The following is a 20,764-nucleotide window of genomic DNA, read 5'->3' on the forward strand; positions in this document are numbered from 1 at the left end:
GCCAGTCTCCGCTTCCAACACCCGGCGCAACGACGCCGAAGTTTCCCCCCGGGCTCGGCTCGGGGAGCAGCGCTGCTCCCCCCGGCTCCCCTTCGCCCTCCCGGCTCTCTCTGCCGCCCACTGGGGACCCCCCTCACCTGCCAAGTCCGGAGCGCCGGTGGAAGTTGCATGCATGCATGCAGGGCGCCGCGTTGCCATTGCATTGCACTGCACTCCATGAAACGCCTGCACGCATGCATTGCCTTGCACGCCCGCCAAGGGGTCTCCCCGCAGTCCGATGCATCCCCTCCGGTGCGGATGCAGCATTGCAAAAATAAAACCCCCCGACGCAGCCCTACCTGGGGGGCTGCCTCCGCCGCTCCGCCTCTGCGGGGATCCCCGGGCTCCATCCTGCCGCCCGATCTCCGCGGGGGCGCAGGCAGGCTGCGCGGGGTCTGCGCGGAAGAGCCCCTGCCCACGCGGCCGCCGCCGCTGCGCTCATTCCATGGCCGGGAGAAGAGCGCTTCAAACAAAACGCCCGGCCCACCAGGCCACGCTGGGAAATGTAGTTCGCGCACCCCGCGCGGGCGCGGAGCCCAAGGGCAAGGGGACTACGGATCCCGGCAGCCCCCACGCCGGGGACAGAGGGGGAGAGGCCGGGTGCAGGGATGGAGGGACGGGTGGGCGAGCGAGTGAGTGAGTGGCAGCCGCCAAGCCTTGGCCGAGAGCCAGGAAGGGCCTCCCCGGAGGAGGAGTAGGAGGAGGAGGGAGGCGCAGAGCGGGAGGGAGGGAGGGAACCCCAGGGGTCATCTAGTGACGGCGCCCCAATCAAAAATTTGACTTTTTAAAAAAAAAAATCTTTCAAATTTTTTAGTTTTTCCCGCGGCACACCAGGCAACATCTCGCGGCACACTAGTGTGCCGCGGAACAGTGGTTGGGAAACACTGATTTAAGGGACATCACCAATAAGGGACAGCAGCGGGACATGGCCCTGGGATAAGGGACTGTCCCGCCAAATAAGGGACGCTTGACAGCTATGGACCTGAGGAATGAAATTATCACCCCACTCGTACTGACCATCCTGGGGCGCTCAACCACTGCCACAATGTCCTTTCTTCTATCAGATCAAAATGAGCAGATAACAGCAAAGGTTGCTAGGTTCATAGCAGGGGCAATCAGAATAAGGGCCACTAACTGACTGCTGATTCGGGACTTTAAATTGTGCTCTTATATCAAATTTCCCTTTCTGCGTATACTGTAATGTTTTATTGTTGCTATGGCCATTGGCTAATGCAAATAAAGTTTTTTAATCTATCTACTCTTTGGAGAGAGAACCCCAGGAGAGATTTAAAATCACAAAAAAATGCAGCAAAGAAAAGCGTGATCAGAGCTGGTCGGGAGGAAAATATAACAATAAACTGACAGCCTGTAAGAAGGAGGGCTTCCTAAGGTGCCCAGGTGCCCAGGGAGTTTAATATTAGGAGCAGTGCCGGATTTACGTATAAGCTAAACAAGCTCTAGCTTAGGGCCCCACTCTCTTGGGGCCCCCAAAAAAATTAAAGGGGAAAAAACTGGATGTACATTTCCATAAAAGAAGATTAAAAACAAATAAAATTAAACCTACTTACAGCAACAGTGTTTTGTGTTGTGTTGGCTCCTATGATGTAAGTCATGGACCCTGCCTGCTCCCTAAAATATCCCTGGTTTGCTCCTTTCTATACAGTGGTACCTCGGGTTAAGTACTTAATTCGTTCCGGAGGTCCGTACTTAACCTGAAACTCTTCTTAACCTGAAGCACCACTTTAGCTAATGGGGCCTCCTGCTGCTGCCGTGCCACCGGAGCACGATTTCTGTTCTCATCCTGAAGCAAAGTTCTTAACCTGAAGCACTATTTCTGGGTTAGCGGAGTCTGTAACCTGAAGCATATGTAACCTGAAGCGTATGTAACCTGAGGTACCACTGTATATAGGGTGCCTACGTTCTGCATGTACTGGTTGCAGGGCAACATGTGCAAATGGCTTGAGATACCCATGAGGTCCATAAATGACCATGTACCATATATTCAACACAAAAAACAGTGACAATTGGTTGTTGACAAAGGACAGCTGGACATATAAAGGGCCCCATTACCCACAATAGCTGAGGGCCTCATCAAACCTAAATCCAGCCCTGATTAGGAGAGAGAGAAAGACTGCTTTTGTAATCAAATGGTAACAAGGAAGTAGTGGTAGTTTTCTAAACTCAGCAATCAGCCACAACTTCTTTCTTTCTGTTTCATGGGAGCAGAGCTTTGCAGTCCGCAGAGAGGAGACCAACAGAGTTGGCAGTTAATGTGTAGAAAAGAAAAAGAGACAGAACTGAGGTTGAGAGAGAAGAGGCTCAGCTACAAACAGCGACTCTCCCATTCCGAAGTATTCATGAACTTTGACTTTCCGGTCCTGCCAGTATCCCTTTTGAATCTAATTTAATATTGGACAGCCTCAAACTCCACCCCTAAACACTTTCAGTATCTTTACTGTATTTTTCCATGTATAAGACAACCCCTATTTTTTGAGTCCAAAATTAAGAAATAAAATTATTTATATATTTCATTACAACATTCCCTGTATAAGATGACCCCCAATTTTAAACTTAAAAAAATTGGGGGAAAATATAGTCTTATACATGGGGGAAATACAGTACTTGATAATTATGCTATCTTTGTCATATTTGCTTGATCCACAAATATGGAAGCAGGGAATGCTGGAAGCAAATGGGTCAGGATGGGAAACCTTTTCTAGCCCACAGGAAAAAGCCATCCCAACCCAAATGCTTCAGCATCAGGTTATTTGTAGCGATCTCTGTCCAAAGTGAAACGTAAAAGTAATTGTTTTTCTGCTTCTCCTTTAGGTGCTGATGGGTTGTTGTTGTTTAGTCGTTTAGTCATGTCCGCTTCTTCATGACCCCATGGACCAGAGCACACCAGGCACCCCTGTCTTCCACTGCCTCCCGCAGTTTGGTCAAACTCATGCTGGCAGCTTCAAGAACACTGTCCCACCATCTCGTCCTCTGTCATCCCCTTCTCCTTGTGCCCTCCATCTTTCCCAACATCAGGGTCTTTTCCAGGGAGTCTTCTCTTCTCATGAGGTGGCCAAAGTATTGGAGCCTCAGCTTCAGGATCTGTCCTTCCAGTGAGCACTCAGGGCTGATTTCCTTCAGAATGGAGAGGTTTGATCTTCTTGCAGGCCATGGGACTCTCAAGAGTCTCCTCCTTCAAAAGCATCAATTCTTCAGCGATCAGCCTTCTTTATGGTCCAGCTCTCACTTCCATACATCACTGCTGGGAAAATCATAGCTTTAACTATGCGGACCTTTGTTGGCAAGGTGATGTCTCTGCTTTTTAAGATCCCCTTCATGGATCACTGATCCATGATCCCCTTCATGGATCCCCTTCATGGATCCATGATCCCCTTCATGGATCCATGATCCCCTTCATGGATCACTGCCTTGCCGTGGCGAAGGGGCTTGAATAACTCAGAGAAGCTATGAGCTATGCTGTGCAGGGCTACCCAAGATGGACAGGTCATAGTGGAGAGTTTTGACCAAATGGGATCCACCTGGAGCAGGAACCGGCAAGCCACTCCAGTATCCCTGCCAAGAAAACTCCATGGACAAAGACAACAGGTGCTGATGGGTATTGCATCCCAAAAGCTAGAGATAAAGCTGTCAGGAATAGTACACAATTAACTCACATCGAGCTAGTCATCTTGAGCTAGCCCAACAAAGGATGATCAGCCAGCATATTCAACAGTATTCTCTATTTTGTTTGTTACACATTTGTAAAGTGGGCTCTGTGGCATTGTTATGAGTGCTCCAACAAACCAACCAACCAACCAATCATATCATTGCCACAAATAAAATCATGGCTGTATAATAATCACTACAGGTCTTTTCTGGCTAGTATTGCATTTTCTTGCTTTTGCATATTGATGTTGTATTAAAACATGTACTTTGACCCTTAAGGTCAATTATTAATTGAGTCTGAATTTACAAATCATGTAAGACGCCACGGCTGAATGCGAATTGCTGCAATCCTATGCACACAAACTCAGTTTAACCCAGGCTTCCTCAAGCTCGGCCCTCCAGATGTTTTGAGACTACAATTCCTATCATCCCTGACCACTGGTCTTGCTAGCTAGGGATCATGGGAGTTATAGGCCGCCGTTGAGGAAGCCTGGTTTAACCTTGTTTGTAAGCTCCTCAACACTATTAGTGTACCAGCATAATTGAGAAACAAGATAGATAAGGCAGATCTCTGCTTTGAGGAGCTTATAGTTCAGCTATATTACATTGGAACTCCATGTTTGGAACTTCCAAAGTAATTTTATTTTTGAAAAAGCAGCACAACCCCATTTTAGATTAGAGTCATGGCAATGGGGGTGGGACAGGACTATTTCATAGGAGAACCTATTTTTTCACCCCAGGTGATGGGCCAGATAGTACTCCTAAATTGCTGCTAGTTTTTCCGTGCACTGCTCTGGTCCGCCAGAAGCAGCTTAGTCATGCTGGCCACATGACCCAGAAGCTGTACGCCGGCTCCCTCGGCCAATAAAGTGAGATGAGCGCCGCAACCCCAGAGTCGGCCACGACTGGACCTAATGGTCAGGGGTCCCTTTACCTTTATCTAGGGAGAAAGGGACATGGGTGGCGCTGTGGTCTAAACCACTGAGCCTAGGGCTTGCTGATCAGAAGGTCAGTGGTTCAAATCCCCATGACGGGGGTGAGCTCCCGTTGCTCTGTCCCAGCTCCTACCAACCTAGCAGTTCGAAAGCATGTCAAAGTGCAAGTAGATAAATAGGTACCACTCCAGCGGAAGGTAAACAGCGTTTTCGTGCGCTGCTCTGGTTCGCCAGAAGCGGTTTAGTCATGCTGGCCACATGACCCGGAAGCTGTACGCTGGCTCCCTCGGCCAATAAAGCGAGATGAGCAACCCCAGAGTCAGCGACGACTGGACCTAATGGTCAGGGGGCCCTTTACCTTTTATCTAGGGAGAGACTTGGGAGCTTGCACTTATAAGATTGCAAATTTCCCCTTCTGTGGTTCATAGCAGCTCTGGAGAGATAATCCTTGGGTTGGCTTTGTGGGAGAAGAAAAGGTGTCGGATCCTACTTTCCCCTCACATGGCAGCCTCAACCCAAGTGGGGGTTCCCTGTGGCTTCCCTTATAAAAGACTAGCTTCCACCTGAAGGAAGCTTGAAGAGGTTGACAGGACCCAGGGTGAGGTGGGCTGAACATTCCTATGTTCTCAGTCACAATCTGACTACAAGCGCAAAGTATTCCGAGTGACTCACACACTGAATATGCCCAGACAGGAAACTGGCACGGATCCCTTGTCTAATATCATATGCGCTGTGTGGTTATCATTCTTGAAGAACTTTGCCCTCGCTTCCTGCATGCATGTTCCTGGAGAACGCAGACTGCAGACCTATTCATAAGGATTCAACACAACACAAACATTCTATGGAAACCCATTGAAATCTACTTAATTAACTCCCCGGTCCTTACCTGGAAGTCAGTCCCACTGAGCCCAATGGGACTTACCTTTGAAGAGATATGCATCAGATTGCGCTGCAAAGAAGGCTGTCCCAGAATGCAAGTTAAAATGAGAAATGGGATACTCGTCTATATTACCACATTGTTTGAAAGGATTTCCACTGCAGATGTTTCTGCTACCTGGACTTCTACACTGGACCAGATTAGAGATGGAAAGGCCTGGAACCCCACCCCCCCCCGGAAAGATTGGAAAAAACCAGGGTTTCCCTCCCATTTTTTTCCAAGGCCGTTTTTTCCTGGAAATTTTTTGGGGGAAAACAACCAGTTTGATAGTTTGAATATTGCACAGACTTTATTTTTCTTCCAATTTTCCTGGGAAAAAATGGCTTTGGGGGAAAACAGAAAAAAACCCTGGTCCCCCCTCCCCATTTTTCTGGTCCCCCCCTCCGGCCTTCTGATCTCTAGCCCAGATAAAACATCTCTAGATGCACTGCTGCAAAGGTAGACATTAAAATCACCTTTCTACAGTGGTGAATTCTCTTTCTACGACACAATTCTGCGTCTGCTTACTCGTATTGCATTCAACAGGGATCATTCCCGGGTAACTGGGGTTAGGATTGCAGCCTTTGATGGGAACTCAAATTTAGGAAGAGGAAGAAAGCCCTCCTGAGTCATGTGACCACGAGAGGCGGGACATTTATCTGACCATCCAACCATCTGTGGAAAGATCCACACTGGAACTGGGTGGATTATTGTCCCCCAGTTTAAGTGAATGCTATGGCATTTGTTGTTGATCTTTTCCTGCCTTTGAAGAAAGTTGGGAACTTGAATGATGGGACCAGAGATTAAGGGATTTTTCAACTCCCTCTGATTTCCATGGGAGAAATGTTAGCATGAGCTCTGCTCCCCCAGTGGGGTCAACGGGACTTAAAACTATTAAACTTGGGACCAGAGTATGCCCTGTAGTGCTTTTCTCTGAACCTCCTGGTCTAAGAAAGAACCCTGCAAGATCCCAAAGGCTCCCAAATCCTTAAATACAAGATTGGCCAATAAAAAGAGATCGCTTCACCTACTTTGCATTTTTCAAACAAGTTCAGGCAGCAGTATGCTAGAGGAGGCATGAAAAGGAAAGAAAAAACAGCCAGAGATGTAATATAATTACAGGGTAATAAGACTATAAACACTGTTAATACAATAATTTTATATTTGGCTTTCCCCATATTTGGCACAGCTGTCCAGAAATTTAAGTATTGTCGCTATTGTTTTTTTAAAAAAATAAAAATAAAAATAATAAATTGACTGATACTCTTCCACACGATGGTACATGTCTGGATTTTAGACTGGCACCATCCTCTGTGACAGTCATTTGTGGTAGCTTTGTTTAAATGAACGGGACTTCAACTGCTACAGCTTCCATTCGTAGCAATGGGGGCTTCATCTGCAAGAGATTATCCCAGGAGATGGTGGCCTCTGGGCAAGATTAGCTGACAGAGAAACTGATTTGTAAGAAGAATACCGTGAGCAGAAGCTTAGCAGACAGAACATCCATCATAATGCACAGCGTTCATTACCCGAGGGTTGAGAAGAAAGACTCTTGCTTGATTTAAAGCAAGATATTGTCAATCTGGGGCTGTGATTACATTTTTAAAGAACTCTTTAACTTGCTGATCTTCAAAAATTCCCAAAAACTATTATATTTAGAGTAACGAATAATGTCATTGCTATTACGAAGCGATCATTTTCATACAGTGTTGTCTTTTGGTAATTTCAGACTCCTGTGTTATATCAGGCCTGCACAACTTTTGACCGACCGAGTCAAAGAGTGTCAGTCGGACTTATAATGTGGCTCACAATGGTTGTTTTCAAAAATGCATGGACTGTAAAGAATCTAGCCAGGGGTGGGTTACGGTTGGTATAGGGCTGTAGAAAGCACTGGTGATAAACTGTGTGCTTGCTTAGAATAGAATCATAGAATCATAGAGTTGGAATAGACCACAAGGGCCATCGAGTCCAACCCCCTGCCAAGCAGGAAACACCATCAGAGCACTCCTGACATATGGTTGTCAAGCCTCTGCTTAAAGACCTCCAAAGTAGGAGACTCCACCACACTCCTTGCCAGCAAATTCCACTGTCGAACAGCTCTTACTGTCAGGAAGTTCTTCCTAATGTTTAGGTGGAATCTTCTTTCTTGTAGTTTGGATCCATTGCTCCGTGTCTGCTTCTCTGGAGCAGCAGAAAACAACCTTTCTCCCTCCTCTATGTGACATCCTTTTATATATTTGAACATGGCTATCATATCACCCCTTAACCTCCTCTTCTCCAGGCTAAACATGCCCAGCTCCCTTAGCCATTCCTCATAAGGCATCGTTTCCAGGCCTTTGACCATTTTGGTTGCCCTCCTCTGGACACGTTCCAGTTTGTCAGTGTCCTTCTTGAATTGTGGTGCCCAGAACTGGACACAGTACTCCAGGTGAGGTCTGACCAGAGCAGAATACAGTGGCACTATTACTTCCCTTGATCTAGATGCTATACTCCTATTGATGCAGCCCAGATTGCCGGATTTACGTATAAGCTAAACAAGCTACAGCTTAGGGCCCCACTCTCTTGGGGCACCCAAAAAATTAAAAGAAAAAACAACCGGATGTACATTTCCAAAATAAAAGATAAAAAACAAATAAAATAAAACCTACAAACAGCAACCGTGTTTTGTGTTATGTAGGCTCCTATGATGTAAGTCATGAGCCCCGCCTGCTAGCCCGCTCCCTAAAATATCACTGGTTTGCTCCTTTCTATATATAGGGTGCCTACATTCTGCATGGACTTTTTAACAATTATTTTGATAAAATACATATTTTGTTATGTGCAAATGTACATATTTTGTTATGTGCAAATACCTATTAGGTCCATAAATTACCATATAGCAGGTATTCAACACAAAAAAACAGGGACAATTTGTTGTTGACAAAGGACAGCTGGACACATAAAGGGTCCCATTACCTTCAGGAGCTGAGGGCCTCATCAAACCTAAATCTGGCCCTGTTGATATATGAAAGGAAGAAAAACCCATGCATGTCTGGTACACAGTCTGAATCCCACTGAGGTCAATGGCAAATGATATATTCATTTGAATGGAGCTGAAATGCATAGTTGCTAATATTTGACATAGATGCCAACTAATATACTTGTTGCGTGACCAGGGTGGGCATGTGGTAAACAAGGCAAACTGTATTTTATTTTTATTTATTGAATTTATACACTCCCCTATACCTCCAGGTCTCAGGGTGGTTCACAGAATAAAATCAGAATATAAAACCAAAAAATACATAATCAAAATAAAAACAGCAACAACTCAATAACAAGCATTCTCATTTCTATTATATCAGAAATTATACCTTACCAAAGATGTTTGGAAATACTGACTTCAGAATATATATTTCTTTACAGCTCAGAAACTGCTTTATTATTATTATTATTAGTTTAAGAAATTTACATACTGCCCTTAGTCAAAGACCATAGGACTATTTAGTGACATAATAAACAACAATGTACGCAAGTGACATAATAGCCATAAAGTAACAAAAAATAAATCAAATAAAACAAGTATATAAATAATAGTCATAATTACCAATTCACAATAAGAACCACTAGCAAATTATTCACAAAGTCAGCCCAGCAATAAACACCACCACTTAACCCCTGAGAGTCTGATAAAATAAATTATTATCTGCTTACCTCAGGTGCAGCTAGACTACATAATGCATATTTAACAATAGCAGCTATATAGATTCAAAATCCACAGCAGCATACCTAATGCGTAAAAGCCGTATACAGCGTAAAACGTACAAAGTGCGCATAGTTGTATTTGTATAGCCAGAGCATAGACTTCACTTCCAGTATATTAAGAATCTCCAAATTTAGCACACACTAGGAAAGGAAGTGAGAGCTGGAAGTGAGAGATGGACCATAAAGAAGGCAGATCGCTGAAGAATTGATGCTTATGGTACTGGAGGAGACTCTTGCGAGTCCCATGGACTGCAAGAAGATCAAACCGATCAATTCTGAAGGAAATTAGCCCTGAGTGCTCACTAGAAGGACAGATCGTGAAGCTGAAGCTCCAATACTTTGGCTACCTCATGAGAAGAGAAGACTCCCTGGAAAAGACCCTGATGTTGGGAAAGATGGAGGGCACAAGGAGAAGGGGACGACAGAGGACAAGATGGTTGGACAGTGTTCTCGAAGCTACCAGCATGAGTTTGACCAAACTGCGGGAGGCAGTGGAAGACAGGAGTGCCTGGCGTGTTCTGGTCCATGGGGTCATGAAGAGTTGGACATGACTAAATGACTAAACAACAACAGGAAAGACATCAGGTCCATTTCCAATATTAAGGAAATGTATCAAGGACACAATAAAGTTCAGCTGAAAACTGATCAAAGCGATAAGGGGAAACGTCAGCAGCCTCTCTAGGTATTAAGAAAATAGATACTGCACGACTGGAAAAGTTGCAAAAAAGTGCTGTGCGTAGGAAAAGAACAATGCTTAAGGTCGTAACGGGATAAGCTCTTAGAAGTCACGGTGCTGGATTTGGACCTGAGAGAACTCAGCCATGTCTTGAATTATCCTAAGATAGAAAATGTAGCAAATCACATATGTGAAGACATCAGAAAACTGGATGCAAATATATGTATTTTTTTCAACTTGAGAAGCATGAAATGTCTTGGGAAAAGCTCAGAGGCTTTGCAGGATACATTTCTCATATTTGTTATCTGACCCTTCCAACATATACCAGTAATTGCTGTTTATATAACACATTTTAAACACTTCAAGTACATTACTTTAGGAATCTGAACAACACTCTTGCAAGGGAGGTCAGTGTTATTATTCCCCAATAGCAGATGGGTTGCTAAGGCTATGAGGAAGTGGCTTGTCTAAGAGCTCATCCAATGAGTCTGGGGGGGGGGGGAATGGGATCTGAACAAAGGATTCAAAATCTTGGCCAATGCCAAAGGATTACTCTCAACTTTGGAGCTTTAGTTAACATCCTCAGGTATTCTCTGGCCACTTCCCTCTCCAGTTCTCAAAGCAGAATTTATAAATCCATCCGTTTTAGAGATGGGAATGCAGTTTGGTTCTGTCGGCATTTTAATGCAAACCTACCTAATTCGCATGTCTCAAATCTATCCTGCAACCGAAACATGGCTATCCTTTGCAATGTGTGCTTCTCCGAATTTTGTAATGTGGTTCTCTGACCAAAATATGTGCTTCCATTAGTGTCTCCAAATGCAAAAGAAAACAGGGCTCCATTTTGTTGGTGTTAGTAGTTCTGTAGAAAAGGGGATTTCAGTAGGTACAGCAGTGCAGGAAACCTGTTCGGCTTTGCACCCTAGCAATAATCACATGGCAAACAAGAACAAGCAAATTCCTCTTCTTCTTTTTTCAGTGTTATGGCAAACACCATGCTACCCGTGTAGTGCCAGATTTCTGTATAAGCTAAACAAGCTATAGCTTAGGGCCCCACTCTCCTGCCCCCCCCCCAAAATAAAGGAAAAACACCTGGATGCACAATTCCAAAATATAAGATAAAAACCAAATAAAACAAAACCTACATACAGCAACAGTGTTTTGTGTTGTGTCGGCTCCTACGATGTAAGTCATGGGCCCTGCCTGCTTGCCTGCTCCCTAAAATATCACTGGTTTGCTCCTTTCTATATATAGGGTGCCTACATTCTGCATGGACTGGTTGCAGGGCAACATGGGCAAATGACATGAGTTACCTATGAGGTCCATAAATTACCATATAGCATATATTCAACACAAAAAACAGTGACAAATTGTTGTTGACAAAGGACAGCTGGACATATCAAGGGCCCCATTACTACCTTCGGTAGTTTAGGGCATCATCAAACCTAAATCCGGGCCTGTACCCATGTCTGTGACAGTGTTGAACACTGGTTAGTGTGTTGAACTAATTCCTGGGAGACCAGTGTTCAAATCTCCACTAGGTCAGGAAGCTCACTGGGTGACCCTGGGCCAGATCCTGGGCCTGGTCTCAGCCTAATCTACCTCACAGGGCTGTTGTGGGGATTAAAGGAGGAGGAAGATCATGTCCTCCTTGGGAGAAAAGTTGGGATAGAAACAAAAAATAAATAAAACTGTGCTAGCTGTAATATAATGGGTTGCATCCAACTAAATGATACTTGGAGTAGACCCATTGAAATGAATGAACCTAAGTTATAATGCGATCCTAACCATATCTGCACAGAAGTAAATCCAACTGGGGCTTACTCCCAGGTAACGAGGAGCTTAGGGCTGCAGCCATAGTCCTGCCCATTCTACTCTAAGTATGACTAGCATTATACAACCCAATTATTCCCAGAATATAAATATATATATATTTAAGTTGCCCAAAGAAGAACAATGATAAAAATCGTACCACCTACAAAGAGCTGTTTTTCCCAAGGAGGTTAGAATATCAACTGATCAGCATGAGCGAAAGCCTGCAATTAACTCATTGCTAAATTAAATGTTGGACGTGGAAAATGTGTTTCGAGTTGAAAGGGAGAAAAGGCAAACATTCCCATGCTACACTCAAGTTTCATTTTAATCCATCCTGGATTAAAAAGAGAAAAAGACAGAAAAGTAATTATACAAAATAAAATGTTGCAACGAGGTGCCTTTCTTTCTCTTTAATAAGATCCCAATGCGAAGTCTTCCAATCGCTAGTCTAAAAAAGAATGGCAACTCTAAGCAACTCAAACCCAATGGCATTTTTCAAAGGCCACCCCCCAAAGGCAAATTTATGGAAGAAGAAGAAGGAGAAGGAGAAGGAGAAGGAGAAGGAGAAGGAGAAGAAGGGAACAAAACACATAGAGAAAAAGGTTAATTGGGATTGTACATTTATGTGCATCCTTCCACCCTCCCAAACAAAATTAAATTTCTAAAAAACCAGGGGAGATTCTGTAGTTGCGTGTATTTGCTTATTCACTAATAAATAATTTAATTATCACTCCCCATATCTTTCCAAGAGGCAAAACAGGAGTAGGAATGAGAGCAAACAAGCAGGAGTCATGTCAGAAGACAAGGACCAGCTGCTGCTGCTACTATACGGAGAAGATGCCTTCAGTTCTAGTGGTGGTTCCCCCCCCCCAATTTAAGGGAGAGCTAAGGTAGATAGGCAAATCTATGAATCTCAGTTTCTCATTTTTGCAGTCTTCAGTTCAGCTCTGTACATTTCTGTATCAGCTTGCTTTTTTTTTTTTAAGTCCTCGCGAAAATTAACGTTTTAATGCAAATTTATCCTAATAGGCACCTTTTCCTATGGAAATTTGCCTGATTCACACCAATGCTATTTTCACTTACATAGCCACAATTCCCTCTTGCTATATGCATTTAGTTGGGGTGCTCCACCATAGGATTCAGAGAAATGCAGATTTTGAAGGATAGCTCTGTGTCAGTTCACACATCATTTGGGAAAGTCTGAACTGGATAGGTTCAAATTAGAATTAGAATTTGAAGTGAACCAATTTTTTCTCCCAGACCTAGCTGTAGCAGCAACTACAGCTCTATAACCATGTATATTTGTGAGATTGTGGGGTAGTCTAAAACACACACAATATTAATCACTCCAGTGCTTTTCTTCCAAGACAGCTGATTTCAGCGTTTGGATCCAAACTGGCCAGGGCAGGGGGAATTCAAATGATCTTGAAGCTTTCAAGGAAGTAAGACAGGAGAGAGAGAATTGCACTTTCTTCCTCCACATGCTCCTCTTAATGTTCAGATCATGAAACAAATGGTTAATGATTGAACAAGTTTTCCCAGGGCAAAATCAGCTATTCAGATTACACTTCTCGGTACCCTCTCACCAGTTCTTCAGCTCTGATCTGGCTGTGGCAAGTAGTGACTAAGACTGCAACCTTGTTGTATAAATGTTGGAAATGTAAAAAAGGAGAAGGAACATTTTACCATATGTGGTGGGAATGTAAAAAAGTGAAAAACTTCTGGGAAATAATATATAACGAGATGAAAAAAATGTTGAAATATACATTTAAGAAACCAGAAACATTTTTACTTGGCATTGTAGGAGATGATATAAAAATAAAGGATTGTAAATTATTTCTATATGCAATGACGGCAGCAAGAATATTACTGGTACAAAATTGGAAACAAGAAGAATTACTGACAAAAGAAGAATGGAGGATGAAACTGATGGACTATGCAGAACTAGATAAATTAACAGGAAGAATTTGAAATCTGCGGGGCCAGAGATTCACAAAAGACTGGCATAAATTTACGGATTATTTGGAGAGTAATTGTGAGGATCATATTACGTTCGTAGGTTTGCGAGAAGTTTTGTAAGGTGAACTATTTGAAACATTGCAAAAAAAAAAAAGATAACGAGGGAGACTGTTAGTTAAGATAATTAAAGGCAATAGGAATTTAAGAAATGCAGAGTAAGTGATAAGAACGGAAGACCATCAGAGGGGCTGATGGAAGTCCAAAAAGATTGTATAAGATGCGAAGTTCTGTTGTATGAATGATAACTAATATGTAAAAATCAATAAAAATTATATATTTTTTTAAAAAAAGAAGACTGCAACCTTGTGCACACTCAACCTGAGAGTAAGTCGCAGGAAACACTGTCAGGTGTCAATCCAAGCAAACAAGCAGGGGATTGGGCTGTCCCATTGAATGTAATGGGGGTTAGACAGGTTATGATGAACATCCCTTTGCTTTCAATGGAGCATCATCTCAGCTAATCTTTATCTAGATTGAGGCCATTATGTCTTGCAAATATTCCTTAGGGAATAGCAGCTTGCGAAATGTCTAAACGGCACACATGCACCTTGCCTATGCTTCATCAAGGCAGGATAGCATCTTTTTAATCTCTTTCTGAGATTCAAAAGTTAGTATGCCTATTTCATTAAGCAATAGGTCTTTAAGTACATATTATATTCTACAATCCCTTCCAGACTAAATATTGCACACACAAAACAACGCAGGGAGAATGCGAGTGCACCTGATTTTATTACCTCGTTCTAAATGATTCAGCTTATTTATCCTTCAGGGGACAATCCCCAATGCACAGGCTATTGGACACAGCGGAGTTACCTTCCAAGCGAACATATATAAGGCAAATTGCACTGTAAAAGTCTAATGAAAACCCTAAGCGTCTCTGTGCCAGCCACAAACACAGCAACGCCCACTGGCTTTTCAACTCCAAGAGCAAAAGAGAAGGACTCTACCAATAATATCCTAAGAGATTAGTAACGCAAAGGCAGTTGAGACCTACCTTCAGCGAAAAATCCCGGAGCCATGTGAAGAGGAGATAAATTGTGGGAACCGAAAGGAAATCATCCACTCATCTTGAGAATTCGGCTCATAAGAAAATGTTGTAAGAGCCCAGAAGCCAGAGTAAGGAAGTCAGAACTGATCTATGATTCAGCCTAACATCTGATTTGCAAAGATAATTGGGAGCCTGGCATTAAATGCATTGAGATTTCCCCACCATGTGCATACATATGCGTATTTATATACAAATTGTGTAAGGAATGCTTTTTAGTTACACACACACAGAGAGAGAGAGAGAGAGAGAGAGAGATAGAGAGAGATAGAGAGAGAGAGAGAGAGAATTGTATTTTATTTCAGCAGGGTTTTATTATGCCTATCTGTTTATAGATAGAGATAAACTAATATATCTTCATTCTCAGGATCAGAGGTGGGTGGGGAACCGGTGATCCCTGAAACAAGCATTGCGTGAAAGTGCTCATTGTGGGTTTGCATATTTTGGGGAGAAAGGGACAGATATTTTGCCAGAAGGTGCATAAATTGCAGAGTTGCACTCGTGATGATAATGAGCACTACAGAAAGTCGTTTACAAGGCTGATTGCTCTAATTTTAAACCTGTTTTCAGCCTTTCCCAGTGATTAGCATTGTATGGAAGTAAAAAATGAAATAATACCACACAACACCAAGCCCCAGGGGAAAGACAGTTTATCAACAGAAAGCAGATTGCAGTGCGATCCTATACATGTCTGTTCAGGTAGAAATTCCATTTAGTTCAATGGGGCTTACTCTTGAGTTATTTTGGCATAAGATTTCAGTTTTAGCAGCATATTGAGGCAGAAGTCTTGTACTCGTGTACCTGGGAAAGAGTCCCACTGGACCTAATAGGAATTACTTCTGAGTAGACAGGTTAGATCAGTTGGTTAGAGTGTGGTGTTGATAACGCCAAGGTCACAGGTTTGATCACCAGATAGGCACCTGTTCCTGCATCGCAAGGACTTGGACGAGATGATCCATCACAATCAATCTCTGTATAGGATTGCACTCTTGGAGAATGTAAAGATAGGAAAATGGAAGATTTTCTGCTCTTCATTTTAAGGATTTTGCAGCACCAAGTTCCCAGCTATGCTTCTGGGTGATTAACAACTTTGAAACCCTTTCATGAGGCTGAAATGTCATTGCAATGCACTATGTGAAGGCAAATGCATTTTCACATATCCCTCTCATTCAAAAACTTACCTCTGTTTTATAATCACCCACTTACATTTAACTTTCGTTCTCTCTGACTCATCCTTTTTAATTTAGTTGCTGGGATTTCCCCTCTTCAGCCCCTGTTTCAATAGTTTACCTGGGGTTCAGGCAGCTTCAATTTTTAGGGTTTTCAAGGAAGCTGAGTTGTGCCAGCTGTCTGAAGCAAAAAATAAAAAATAGAAAAAACCAGATGAATACAGTACTTTTAGGAGCTGTTGGGCATGTAGGGAATTTCTTTGTGAATTGTTTTTTAAGGACGTGCCAAGGCATTGCTTTAACACTACTGCCATTCCGTGCAGGAGGAGGATGAAAATAGCAGAAAACCTGAATCCATCAAAGGTAATGACCTAGTTCCACTGATGTAAAGAGAGCAGAGGCTCAAGCATCCTGGCATTTGGGGCCCTGCCTCACCAACCCAAGCCGGCCATCAGCCAGCCCCCACGTATTAGCCTTTTCCCTGCCAGCTCTCTCCTCCAGTGTGGTGTAGTGGTTAAGAGCGGTAGATTCGTAATCTGGGGAACCGGGTTTGCATCCCCGCTCCTCCACATGCAGCTGCTGGGTGACCTTGGGCTAGTCACACTTCTCTGAAGTCTCTCAGCCCCACTCACCTCACAGAGTGTTTGTTGTGGGGGAGGAAGGGAAAGCAGAATGTTAGCCCCTTTGAGACTCCTTCGGGTAGTGATAAAGCGGGATATCAAATCCAAACTCTTCTTCTTCTTCTTCACCATAGTCTCTGTGTTGCCTTTGGAGAGCTCATCAGGGAAGCGGATAGGACCAAAACTGGAACCAGCTGGCTCAGCCTAATATAGGCTGACGGCTTCACCTATTGTTGCCCTCTCTGCCTTCTGACCAACAGTCCCAATGACCTTCAGCCAACACTGGGCAGGGACGTAGCAAGGAGGGGCGGTGGGGGCGGTTTGCCACGGGCATCATCCCAGAGGGGGGTGACAAAATTCCCCCTGGGCAGATCGCTGCTGCACTGATTGGCCCCCAGGTGGACTGCCACTGCGCCAATCACCCCTCGAGCAGATCGCCACCACACCGCGTGGGTGGATCGCCGCCATGCCAAATGCCTCCTGGGTGGATCGGCACTGTGCTGATCGTCCCCTGGGCAGTGTTAGTTTCTGTTTCTCACTGTGCAGCTGCTGGGAGTCACAGGACTCTGTTTACATTCCAGAGACAGTCCAGACTCTTGAAAGTCTCACGGGAGAGGAGACAGGATGTGACGTTAGTGGTTTCCTGATTCCTTTGTTCCCTTGTTCCAGTTGCTCTCTGCTTTCATAGAGAGAGGATGTCTTTTCTGTTCTGCGTAGTTTAGAAATAAAACTCTTTATAATGTAGCCAAACCTCTCGTCTCTTCCCTGTGCTGGGAACCCTGTGTCAGCATCGGCCTAGAGCCAGTGTACCAACTGGACTCATGCACCTCAACCCCGACTGGGCTAGGCAAGCTGGGTAGCACCGCCAGAGACCTCCTTTCTCACAGGAACAGGTCACAGTGCTGTGGACTCACAGCTTAGAGCTGTCGTTGCGCAGCAGAGTTTTGCAGAGTCTTGCAGAGTATAAACCACTCGGATAGCAGCCCTGTAGAATATCTTCCTTTTATTCTATAACTACAACTATGATACAAAACTATATACAGAGCTGAATATTCTAAGCATAAATCAATGCTACACTGAGAGTCTGCAGCTGCTCTTAGCAGCAGCCTTATCTCTAGGCACTCTCTTTCTCTCCGATACACTGACTGACTGACTCTCACTCACACACAGAGAGATGTTGCTGGGCAGAATAAGTAGATAGGCAGGACACGCCTCCTACTCTCTATGGAGAGTCAGCAGAGACCATCAGGAGATGATCAGGAGATTCTTGGGTATGGGAGGGGTGAAATCTCCTCACCCTGCTGAATAGAATGTGCTTAAGGCCTTATCAAAGGCTCAGGTCACTAAACACGTCGGAGGCGATTTCAAAGGCTCGGCTCGGAGGAAGATGAGGCCTTATCGGCTTGGCCAAGTGGAGTTCCGACAGGCAGATCACTACCGCAGCGATTGTCCCCCTGGGCGGATCGCCCCACCCCCGGGTGCACGGCATTTGCGCCACTCTGGGTGCCCGAGCGGCTAGCTCCGCCACTGACACTGTGCAGGGGGAATTAAGACAGAGCCAGAAGCAGCTTGTCAGGTGGTATGGAGCCGCCATGCTACCTTCCCAGCAAGTGGGTCATTGTGGCTTACCTGAAGGGTCAAGGGGGACAGGCAGGGTAGTCAGCCTAGTGCAAACACAGTAGCAGGGCCAATTTGGTGCTCCTGCACTGCGTCATCCTCCCTGGATCCTCTCTCCATCAACTTTCAGTAAGCAACAGCGACCCACCTGCTGGGAAGGTAGTGTGGTGCAGTGGTGTTGCGTCCTTTGCTGGTGCCCAGAGTGCATGTGCGCATGCATGCACCAGGAAAAACCAGGGGCTGGGGGTGGAGGGTGAACAAAACTTGCTACACCAGCCCAACACTTGCTGCTGCCAGGTGGGTGTAGAGCATGGAGGATTCACAGGGCTATGGTGTTCCACCTGCTCACCCGCTCGGGGAGGGGGGCAGCCAGCCAATGCAGCCCTTAGCGAGCCTATTCTGATAAGGGATGTGTGCCTTTCCCAAACTGTCTTCTGTTCAATGAGCTGTCCATGTCAAGTGTGGGTTAAAGGACGATATGAAAGGAGAGCAAGAGGGCTGTTGTAGCTGCCCCTTAGCCACTAGCACTTGAATCAGAGGAGGAGGGAGTTTGGATTTGATATCCCACTTTATCACTACCCTAAGGAGTCTCAAAGCGACTAACAATCTCCTTTCCCTTCCTCCCCCACAACAAACACTCTGTAAGGTGAGTGGGGCTGAGAGACTTCAAAGAAGTATGACTAGCCCAAGGTCACCCAGCAGCTGCATGTGGAGGAGCGGGGAATCGAACCCAGTTCACCAGATTACGAGTCTACTGCTCCTAACCACTACACCACGCTGAATCACCCACTCACAGTCTTCCCTACTGTATATAGTGAGATGTGTTGAATTCATAGTAGAGCAACGTTATTTCTAAACTGGCACCTATGCCTATAAGGAGCATACATAAATTGTATGCAGATCTGCATCCCCTTTCTTAGGATTTTCTGATTCTTGGCAATGCGTAAATGGCCACCCTGGCCCAACCCAACAAGGCTCCATTCACCGAATCAGCAGTAGTGGGAAAGGCGATTGAAAAGTAAGGAGCAAGTGCCTTGGATCCGGATCAGGACCACAGTGGAGGGCAAAGGAATACATGGTCACCTTAACAGGGTCTCAGTCTGGATCAGGGCATTTAGCTTCTTAACAGCCATTAACATGATTGTGTGAATGGTGTCTTGTAGAATTTGGCCAATACCTCATCGCAGCTTTCTGGCTGTGGGACAGGGTTGAAGGAATAAAATCATTGACCAGGTCTGTAGCATCTTTCTTTCCCTTTTTCTACTTCCTCCGTAGCTCTTCATTAGTTAATATATTGAGACACCACAAACAGAAGATACTCCGCTTTCGACACCCAGCTACTTTTTAAGCATGGTACTAGCGTGCTCATTTCCCTGATTGTTATCCTGTGAAAGATACCATCTTTAACATTTACCGGTAGGCAGAAATCATGAAACCGCTTACCTGTGTATAATAATATTTAATATTTAAGCAACATGTTTAAATGTGCAGAGCACTTCACATTTATTACCTTCATAATCCAAACCACAAAAAGCAAAACACTGTCTAAGATGGTATGATGGTAGATTTGATTAAAAACCAAAAAATTAACAGGACGTAATGTATTTCAAGAAAGAAAGAGAGAGAGAGAGAGAGAGAGAGAGAGAGAGAGAGAAGGAGAGGAAAGGTTCCAACACTGAAGTTTACTCAGCTACTTTTGATTTATCACAAAAGCTCACCTTGCATTTTCTATTATCACTCTAACAACCTGGGCCTTGAGCTGCAAAGATCCTGTTTGTAGTGCCATCAACAGCTTTAGGGTTCCTCCAGATGCATTTGCAAGATGACATGTGTTCCTAAAGCTATCGGGGTGTCACATGCGCTCCCTCATTCAAGGTCATTTGTGTTAGCAGACCTTGAAGTGTGGGCGAATTAGACTGGAAGAATCACTTAAAGTTTCTAGAGTTAGAAGGCTTTATTCATGCAGGAACTATTTATAGGATGAGTAGACATAAAAAGAGAAATAGTAGATATCTTGTCTGGAGAGAACAAACAAAATGGCTCTACTTTTAGGGGTGGAGTTAGATAAAGCAAAGACTACAAGCAAGGGGTGGCTAGATCCCAGACAAACAGTGGTTTTGTGTGGTTCAAGGTAATACATGCATTAACATGCAGTTCAGAAGAAGGAAATGTCCTTGCTTTTCTTCAACAGTTTGCACCCCCAAAACATTTGCGATGGTCACATCCTTAGTGAACCATGTGTGGTATGTAGCCTCCTACTGAAATGCTGTAACTTTTCTTAACCACAGATGTTCCTTTCGTTGTTGTTATTGTTCCATTTTTGTTGTGCAAAAGCACTAGGTTGTCCTGGCAGTATGCCAAATTAAAGATGTCGTCATTCCTACATAATTCATGTTGCTGTTGACACCAACATTCTTCTAATGCAGAAACAAGGGGAGGTTAAACAAAGAAAGAGCGGAGAAGCTTGCGTTTCCCTTGATCGGTGGTGGAATGCAGAATGTAAGACAGG

The 20,764-nt window shown here is 44.3% G+C and overlaps 1 long non-coding RNA gene across 1 annotated transcript in view; it reads right to left on the bottom strand.

Moving 5' to 3' along the window:
- The window catches only part of LOC309522151, a 48,105-nt gene extending 33,186 nt beyond the window's left edge, over positions 1–14,919 (bottom strand). Inside the window, exon 1 of the long non-coding RNA XR_014214918.1 lies at positions 14,799–14,919. This is a non-coding gene — a long non-coding RNA (uncharacterized lncRNA). The remainder of the gene's footprint in view (positions 1–14,798) is intronic.
- Positions 14,920–20,764: the final 5,845 nt, after the last annotated feature.

The sequence above is a fragment of the Podarcis vaucheri genome, assembly GCF_965113315.1.
Source record: "Podarcis vaucheri genome assembly, chromosome: 17".
Classification (NCBI taxonomy): domain Eukaryota; kingdom Metazoa; phylum Chordata; class Lepidosauria; order Squamata; family Lacertidae; genus Podarcis; species Podarcis vaucheri.